The sequence below is a fragment of the Oratosquilla oratoria genome, chromosome 6, assembly GCF_046742065.1.
Source record: "Oratosquilla oratoria isolate Oo_2021 chromosome 6, ASM4674206v1, whole genome shotgun sequence".
NCBI classification, from domain to species: domain Eukaryota; kingdom Metazoa; phylum Arthropoda; class Malacostraca; order Stomatopoda; family Squillidae; genus Oratosquilla; species Oratosquilla oratoria.
The window spans coordinates 60831054-60840501 of record NC_134782.1 but is presented as its reverse complement, the minus strand read 5'-3'; positions in this window follow the sequence as shown (position 1 = coordinate 60840501).

Sequence of the window (9448 nt, the reverse complement as noted above, 5' to 3'; positions counted from 1 at the left end):
TTTCTATTTTTAATAAATATTCAATGAATATAATTATTAATTCAAATTCCTGAATAATTTGTCAGCTGTCAAGTGACAGAGATGATTTATATCTTTAAATAATTTAAACTAGCTACTTTACCTTTGTTGACAGTCTAATTAATTCAAATTATGTTAACATCTAGAACTCCATCATATACACACGTACATGACAGTGTAGACAATAGTAAATATCCACTACTTATGCTCTATGCACGTACGTCCTCATGTATGTAAAAGTCAATGGAAGTGTTTTTGTGTGGTTTACTGTTTTGTAGGTGCTATGTCATGCTGGGATAATGCCCTGAGATAAACTTTGACCAGTCTCAGAGGCCAGATAGGAATGACATTAGAGCATATGTCACAGCATTTAATGATGACTGAAAAAGGGAGGAACAACAGCAGCTATGAACAGTGTGCACAGGGTAAGGTTGTCTCTCTCTTTCCTGAACTGATTCCTGGTTTTTATGATAACATGGTGAAGTTAATTCTGCAGTAAGTACTAGGTAGGGCATCCTCCATTAACCTTTCCTCATCATGATTTGTCACATTTTTTCCTAATATTGTGATAGAAGGTTTATGAGAATGGACAAATGAAATAACAGATTATTTTTTTTGGGGGGGAGGGGAGGGGCACAAAGGAAAAAGAAAATATAATGCTTAAAGTGGCAATTCTGCCATGGCAGATTTGAAAGTGCTTATAAGCTGGTAGATGATCATGAGCATAAATAATACCATTATAAATTTAATATATATATGTTTATACGAATATACGTGCTTGTGTGCATATATATATATAAAGCTGGGTGAGTGTATATGTGAGTATATTTATCATACAAGTGAATGTTTCACGTAAAAAATAATATACATGAAAAATATTTATAAAATGCTTGAGGAATAGGTGTGGGAGGATGGTATATGGATCTGCAGAATAGGTTTCCACATAGGGGTCAAGGAGTTAAGGACTCGGGAGTCGGGGTCGGAGTCGGGAGTCGGAGGAATCAAAGGAGTCGAAGTCGGAGTCGGAGTCGGAATCGACATCCTAGGAATTCTAGGAGTTGGAGTCGGAGTCAGAGTCGGACCTTATACCATCCGACTCCGCAACCCCGCTCTCCTCCCTCCACCTCCCTTCCCTCCCCATCTTCAAACCTCCCTCCTCCCCCTTATCCTCCCCCTCTTCACTCCTCCCCCCTATCCTCCCCCCCCTTCACTCCTCCCCCTCACCACCTCCCCCCTCTCCCTACCCCTTCTCTCACCCTCACTGTCCCATCTTCCTCTTTACTTCCTCCTCCACCTCCCCGTTCCACCCTGGCCTCTCTTCCTCCCTCCTCCACCATCCCTCCATTCCACCTCCCTTTTTCTCCCTCTCCTCCTCCCTCCCCTCCCCTCCTGTTTCACTTCCCCTCCATTCCTCTCTCCTTCCATCCCCTCCTCCCTCCCTCCCTCTCTTCCCCTCCCCTCCCCTCCTCTCTCCCTGCCCTCCTCCCTCCCTCCCCTTCTCCCTTTTCTCTCCGTTCTTCATCACTATCTCCTCCCTCCTCCTTCTCTCCCTTCCTTCCGTTTCTCTTCCCCTCCTCTCCCTCTTTCTCTCCTCTCCTACCTCCCCTCCTTCCTACCTTTCTTCTTTCCTCCTCTGCTCCACGGCTCCCTCCCTCCCTCCCTCACTCACTCACTCATTCCCTCCCTCCCTCCCTCACTCCTTGCCCCTGTATTGAGTATTGATTGCACTCGTTTTATGCAGTCACTATTTAAGGACTTAATGGCCTCCCTACGGACCAGAGTGACGCCGTTTGCTTTTAGGGTTGGAGACTCATGCCCCACTCTATAAAGAACGCTGAATAATATAAACTACTCTTCCTCAGTTCTAATGCCTTCCGTTATGGCTCTCTTTTCTCTTCCTCCTCTCCTTTTCCTCCTCTCTCTTTCTCCCCTTCCTCTTCTCTTTCTCCCCCTCTACTCCACCCCCTTCCTCCCTCTTCTCTTCACCTTCCTCCCACCCTCCTCTTCTTCTTCTTCTCTCACTCCTCCATCCTCCCCTTTCCCTCGTCCTTCCTCCTCCCACAATTCCACCTTGCTTCCTTCCTCCCCCTCCCACATCCCCTCCCCTCCTCCCCCTCTCTTTCCTTCTCCTCTCTTCCCTCTCTCTTCTCTTTCATTATCCTTCCCAATCCTCCCTTCCTCCTCTTTCGCTCCTCCATCCTAATTTTCCCTTTCTCCCCCCTCCCTCCCTCCTCATATAGTTCCATCTCCTCCCTTCCCTCCTTCTCTCTCCTCCTTCCTCCATAACTCGGGTGTGCCCAATTATATTCTTTGTCTTTTCACGTTGCATCCGCTCATGATGTATTTTTTTTCTTACCATCCTCTCTCTCTCTCTCTCTCTCTCTCTCTCTCTCTCTCTCTCTCTCTCTCTCTCTTCTCACTCCTCTCCTCCTCTCTCTCTCTCTCGCCATCTCTCCCCTCTCTCACCTCTCATCTCTCTCTATTCTCCCTCTCTCTCTTCTCTCTCTCTCTCTCTCCTCCTCTTTTCTCTCTCTCTCTCACTCTCTCCCTCTCTCTCTCTCTCTCTCCCGTTTTCTCTCTCTCGCTGTCTCTCTTCCATCTCTCTCTGTCTCTCTCCTCTCTCCCCTCCTCTCTCTCTCTCTCTCTCTCTCTCTCTCCCTCTCTCTCTCTCTCTCTCTCCTCTCCTCTCTCCTCTCTCTCTCACTCTCTCTCTCCTCTCTCCCTTCTCTCTCCTCTCTCTCTCCCTTCTCTCTCCTCTCTCTCTCTCTTCTCTCCCTCTCTCTCATTCTCTCTCTCTCTCTCTCTCTCTCTCCCCTCCCTCTCTCTCTCTCCTCTCTCTCCCTCTCCTCTCTCTCTCTCTCTCCTCCTCTACTTCACTCTCTCTCCTCTCTCTCTCTCTCTCTCTCTCTCTCCCTTCTCCCTCTCCCTTCTCTCTCTCCTCCTCTCTCTCTCTCTCTCTCCCTCCTCTCTCTCTCTCTCTCTCTCCTCTCTCTCTCTCTCTCTCTCTCTCTCTCTTCTCACTCTCCTCTCTCCTCTCCTCTCTCCTTCTCTCTCTCTCCTCTCTCCTCTTCTTCTCTCTCTCCTCCTCCTCCCTCTCCTCTCTCTCTCTGTCCCTCATCCTGCCTCCCCTCCTCTCTCTCTCTCTCTCTCTCTCTCTCTCTCTCCCCTCTCCTTTCCTCTCCTCTCTCTCCTCTTCTCTCCTTTCTCTCCTCTTCTCTCCTCTCTCTCCTCTTCTCTCCTTTCTCTCCTCTTCTCTCCTCTCTCTCCTCTTCTCTCCTCCTCCTCTCTCTCCTTTCTCTCTCGCTTCTCTCTCCCCTCATCTGATGTCTCTCTCATCTCTCCTCTCTCGTTTCCTCATCTCTATCTCTCTCTTCTCTCTCTCTACCTCGATCTCTATCCTCTCTCCTCTCTCTCTCTCTCTCTCTCTCCCTCTCCTCTCCTCCTTTCTTCCTCCTCACTCCTCTCTCTCTCCTCTCTCTCTCTCTTCCTCTCTTCTCTCTCTCATCTCTCTCTCTCTCTCCTCTCTCTCTCTCTCCTCTCTCTTCTCTCTCTCCCCCCCCCCCCTCTCCTCGTCTCTCTCCTCTCTCTCTCCACTCTTCTCTCTCTCTCCCTCCTCTCTTCCTCTCCTCTCTCTCTCCTTCTCTCTCTCCTTCTCTCTTCTCCATTCTCTCTCTCCCTTCTCCTTCTCCTTCTTCTCCTCGCTCTCTCTTCTCTCTTCCTCGTCTCTCTTCTCTCTCTCTCTCTCCCTCTCTCTTCCTCTCTCTCTCTCTTCTCTCCTCTCTCATCTCCTCTCTCTCTCCTCCTCTCTCTCCTCTCTCATCTCTCTCTCCTCCTCTCTCGCTCTCGTCTGCTCTCTCTCTTCTCTCTCTTCTCATCTCTCTCTCACCTCTCACTCTCCTCTCTTCTCTCTCTCCCTTCTCTCTCTCTCTCTCCTCTCTCATCTCTCTCAGTCTCCTCTTTCTCTCTCTCTCTTTCTCTCCTCTCTCTCATCTCTCTCTCTCTCCTCCCTCTCACTCTCTCTCTTCTCCCCTTTTCTCTCTCTCTCTCTCTCTCCTCTCTCTTCTCTCTCTCTCATCTCGTCCTCTCTCTCTCTCTCTCTCTCTCTCTCTCTCTCTCTCTCTCTCTCTCTCTATCTCATTAGCATCTGCCCTTTCTCTTAATTCTTAACCTTTTTCTATTCCGGAAACTGAACTGTATGAGTCCTTTACCTCCATCCCTTGGAAGGGCGAGGGCCCTTTCTTTCTGGTCTATAAAGCCCTTACCACCCCAGGCCCGAAGCTACATACCACTTGCTACCCGCATGCTCAGCGCATGCGCATTCCTCCTCTCTCCTCTCTCTCTCTTCTCTCTCTCTCCTCCTCCCTCTCCATCTCTCCCTCTCCCTCTCCCTCTCTCTACCTCTCCCTCTCCTCCCTCTCCCTCTCCCCTCCCACTCTCTCTCTCTCTCATCTTCTCATCTCCTCTCTCCCTTCCCTCTCTCTCTCTCTCTCCTCCCTTTTTCTGTCTGTCCTCTCTCTCTCTCTCTCTCCTCTCCTCTCTTCTCACCTCTCCCTTTCTCTCTCCTCTCTCTCTCCTCTCTCTCTCTCTCACTCTCTCTCTCTCTCTTTCTTTCTCTCTCTCCTCTCTCTGGCCTTTTTCTTCTGTCTCTCTCTCTCTCTCTTCTCTCTCTCTCTTCTCTCGCTCTCTCTCTCTCTCTCTCTCTCTCTCTCTCCTCCTCGTCTCTCTCTCATCTCTCTCCCTCTCCCCTCTCCTCTCCCTCTCCCTCTCCCCCTCTCGTCTCTCTTATCTCTCTCTCTCTCTCTCTCATCGCACTCTCTCTCTCTCACTCCTCTCCATCTCTCTCTCTCTCTCTCTCTCTCTCTCGCTTCTCTCTCTCTCTTTCTCGTTCTCTCTGTTTCTATCTCTCTCTCTGTATCTCTCTCTCAATCAAACACCAAAGCATGGCGTGCTGGCTCACCTTAGGTACTGGAATGTACAAGTTAACAGAGAAGCCAATTCATTTAAAGCAAAGATACAGGGTGTCCCGAAAATATGTAGCCACTCCTTGAAATGCATTGTAGCCTTGGTCAGCTGTGTACATAAGATTGTGGTCGTCTTTCGAAATTAAAGGAAATTTTAGTCTTTTGTCCCTAGTCTAGTCCCCCTTGCGTGTTCGCAAATGTTCATACTGATGACCACCATTTTCCAAACACGTTTAGGTACATTTCAAATATTGAGTACATTTTTGGTGCATCCTGTAGATAGTCATGATTTGCAGATAAACATGAATAATTATGATTTGAAGTTGGTATGTTATAACACATATGTAAAAGTTCACTATAAACCCACTGAATAATTATGGCATACGATTAGCTACTTAATGTGAATTACGTTGAAGAAGGAAATAGGCAAGAACTGATTTATTAATATAGTGGTTAACGAATAGAATTTACCTAGTAACTATGTAGTGAGCGCTGAAACAACTGGTTGTTTTAGGAGAAGAGTTGATGACTTTATCGATAGGGATGACAGGTAGTAAGGGACATGGAACTCCCTAGTGTAGGCCTTATGGTCTCTTGCAGTCTCCTCCATTCTCCGTTCGCCTATGAAGGGAAGCGCATGAGTGTCTCCATGTGCCAAGAAGACCAATCAGATTAACCACGTATTGATTACAAAGAGGTTTAGTTCGTCAATAATGGTCGATTGTCGAAGGACTCAGAATTCGAACGGACGTCTTCCTTGTCTTCTTTTTTTTTTTTTTTTTCTTCTTCTTTTTTTTTTGAGTCCAGTTCCACAGAAAAGAAACAATTCGGTTTAACGTCTCGAACTTCCCCTATCAGGAGGCTAGCACGGTCCCCCTTACAGAGTTCTTTGTAGTGTGGAATCTAATGAACCAATCCCTTGGTCCAACTCGCCGGCGGCAGGGCTCGAACTCACGTCAACTCGACCTCCGCCGCAAGTAGCGACGCTCTAAACTGCTCGGCCAGCGAGGAAAGAAGAGATATGAAGACATTGAAGAATGAAGAAAAACGGCCGTGCCAAGCGCAGATTGAAAACCATTTTTATCTTCTTCAAGAGGAATAAATAAAGATTAGATAGTGAAGTAGCTGGAAACCAACTAGAAAGTACAGAGAAAAGAAAATAAAAATGTCAAGCTTATTCAGTTATGAAAAAGAAACGGAATCTAGATTAGTTTGAAAACAAGGTAAATGAAGAGAAATAGAGAGAATTTAGTAGACTCGGAATTAAAGCAAACAAAACAAAAAGAGAGAAGAAAAGAGAGGCAAGAAAAGAGAGGCAAGAAGAGAGAAGTATTAGAAAGCAAATTTAGAGAAAGAGGAATGATACAAGAAACAGAAACGCAAGAGGACAGTTCTAAGAAATAGAATATGTCTAGAAAAGGTCGCCAACCAAGATTGAGTCTGATTAAAAACAGCGGGAGGGCGAGTTGATGATGTACCGGTATGCAACTAGTGAGGTCATCAGTCGCTGACCAGATCCAAGAAAAAGTACGAAGTGGTGCAAGAGTTGATTAACCCCTCCAGAGTTGATTAACCTCCTCAGGACGTTGACGCGTTTCACGAATCCTCGTCTGTACGAAAAACAATCTATTTTATTCAGCTAAGAGTGTGTGTACCCCCGCTGTAAGGGGTCCCGATCCAGCCGAATCTTATTCAAATCGAAGACCGTATAACCAGATGTATAAAAATCCTTCGAACGAAATCCTTCTCCCAACGTCATCGGGTTGAAGTTTAAAAAAAAAAAAAAACACAAAGGAAAAGGAAGTATCGGGGGTCGTTTAAAGAACACGAAAGGCTCTGGAGATGTATCTGAAGAACTTATTAGACATGATAGGAGAATGCTACATGACGAAAAAAAATTGAGGAGAATATGGAACATTAAAAGTATGTTGGAGAAACGAGAATTGTGCTCCCGCAAAAGACATGTTGTGTGTATTGACAATAGGTTATCATTTTTATGCTAAGATGATGCATATTAACAGGTGATGCAATATTACATCTTAATTGTCAATGAATATAAAACACGTTTCTTTCCATACAGATTTTCATTACATATCCATCGTTCGCCAAATTAATGGAAAATACAAGAAATTTTATGAAGACTCTTGGCGTATTTTGTGGACTTCAAGAACGCCTACTATAACGTTCCTCAATGTGGAACATCCTTAGGTACTTAAAGATTCCCGAGAAGCTGGTCTTGTTTGTGTAAATGTTCTCAAATATATTACCACAACATCAGGAGTAAAATATAGAGTCGGGTGAGGGGGGGGAGGGTTGTTGTAAAAACACTTAAAAGTGGAGGCTGGGTTTCAGCAGAACTGTCCACCGTTCTTTAAGAGTAGTAAGAGACTAAATAGCAACCAAAACACCACAACGACACCTACTATCTGAGAAAGCCAAGTCTGTGTTGACCATCCAACATGATACGAAAGTATGTAAATTTAGTTCATCCTTATCTTGGATCCATTTCTTCCAGACCCATCAACCCACGGTCCCTCTTCCACCGTCTCCTTCAACCCAAACCCTCTTCCTTCCTCCTCCAACCCCTCAACACAACCTCACAACCCCTCAACACAACCCCTCAACACAACCCACCTCATCCCATACCTTTAAGGAGACTGGATTCTAAAAACGGGCTTGGATAATTCTTAATGGGATTAGATTATTCATAATGGGGTTTGATCCCTCTTAATGGGGTTGCATTCCTCTTAAGGGACCAGAAACTTTTAAAGAGAATCCAACCACCTTAAAAGGGATCCAACCCTTGTAAGAAGGATCCAACCTCATCAGAAAGGATCAGAACACTGAAACCTCCCTCCCACCCAGCCGATACTACCGGAAGCTTTGAAGAAGGTCTTCCTTCTTCTTCGTCTGTCAGGCATGAAGAGCCTATCCATTGAAGAACTTCCGTGAGGGTCTCTTGGTGAGCTCGCACGCGCCCCTGCCGGGGACATTGCGATGTCTCCCCGGGCCTTCTCACCTTGCAGTCGAATTAGACATCGCTTGACGTCACCAAGCATTCCATAGAATACGTCACTGAGGGGGGGGGAGGCTTTATCCAGATGATATTCGTATAAGCTGCGAAATTTAATCTGATTTTAAACGGTCTAATCCCCCTGTTCCTCCTCTTTGATAATTATATAAAGATAATGACAATATTCAAGTGTAGCGGTAACAATGAGTAGGTTTGGGACTGAGATGACGTGACCTAACTTGACCTTACTTGACACACCACGAGTCTATGGACCAAAGTACATCACCACCAGAGTAGACATGTACAGTATATGTACATATGTTATCCCCAAACCATCATATCAATACGAAATTTCCGCCTCTGAGGGACATGTGTAAATTATTATTTCTAAGATCCTGAAAACAGGAAAGTAAAACATGGTCTTGGAGCATAGGTGTTACTATGTTTCATCCGCAGGGAAAATATGCAGTAGTTATGACAACCATTTTCATTCTTTAGCAAGGGACAGGTGACACGTCATTTATCACTACATGGCTACTACATGATCACTAAATGGCTACTACATAGTTACTAAGTCATTCCATTCGTAAATCACTTTGTTGGTAAGCCAGTTCTTCCCTACTTCGTTCTTAAACCTAAATTGGTTCAATTTATACATTAGCTATTTTCATTACCTAGTAAGGGACAAGCGACACATCATTCATCACTACCTGAAGGGTTTCAGGAAGGCAAAGACTCGTATGCGACGTAAGGGCTTCGTGGAAATAGCTCTAGCAATTAGAACATAAGAACGGAGGAGACTGCAAGAAACCATAAGGCCTACACTAAGCAGTTCAGTGTCCATTACCTTGTCCCTGTCTTCCTTGTCCATAACGTTATTTAATCTTTTCTCAAAACAACCAATAGTTTCAGCTTTCCATTTGTTAACTACTCTGTCGGTAGTTCTTGCTCACTTCGTTGTTAACCCTAAATTTGTCCAATTTAATCCCATTACTACGAATCCTGTCTCAGTTGTCGTAATAATAAAACCATCCACTTACTCGTATATGATTTCATCTACCAACAAACATCAAAGATAACGTCGGCCATAGCACACACTGAATTAATTTCATAACAAAATTAGAAAAATTCTCTTCACAAATGAGGTGCATGCAGATAATTTTTCATTCTCATACTTTAATATGATTTGATTGTATTGCTTTGAACTCTACGGGCTCCGATTTTTGCGTCAATTCATTAGATTTTTTTTTTTTTTTTTTTTTTTTTTTTTTACGCAAACACGCTCGCGCATTTGGCGTGAGCCTGTTATCTGCATCAGGATGAAGAATGACTCTGTGTTAGGTAAACGACACCTGAATAGCTGAATAGAACCACTTGGTAATAACCTGAATAAAGTATATCAAATAGAATATGGGCTAACTGCGTAGCAACGTTTGAATTGTTCGTTGTAAAAAAA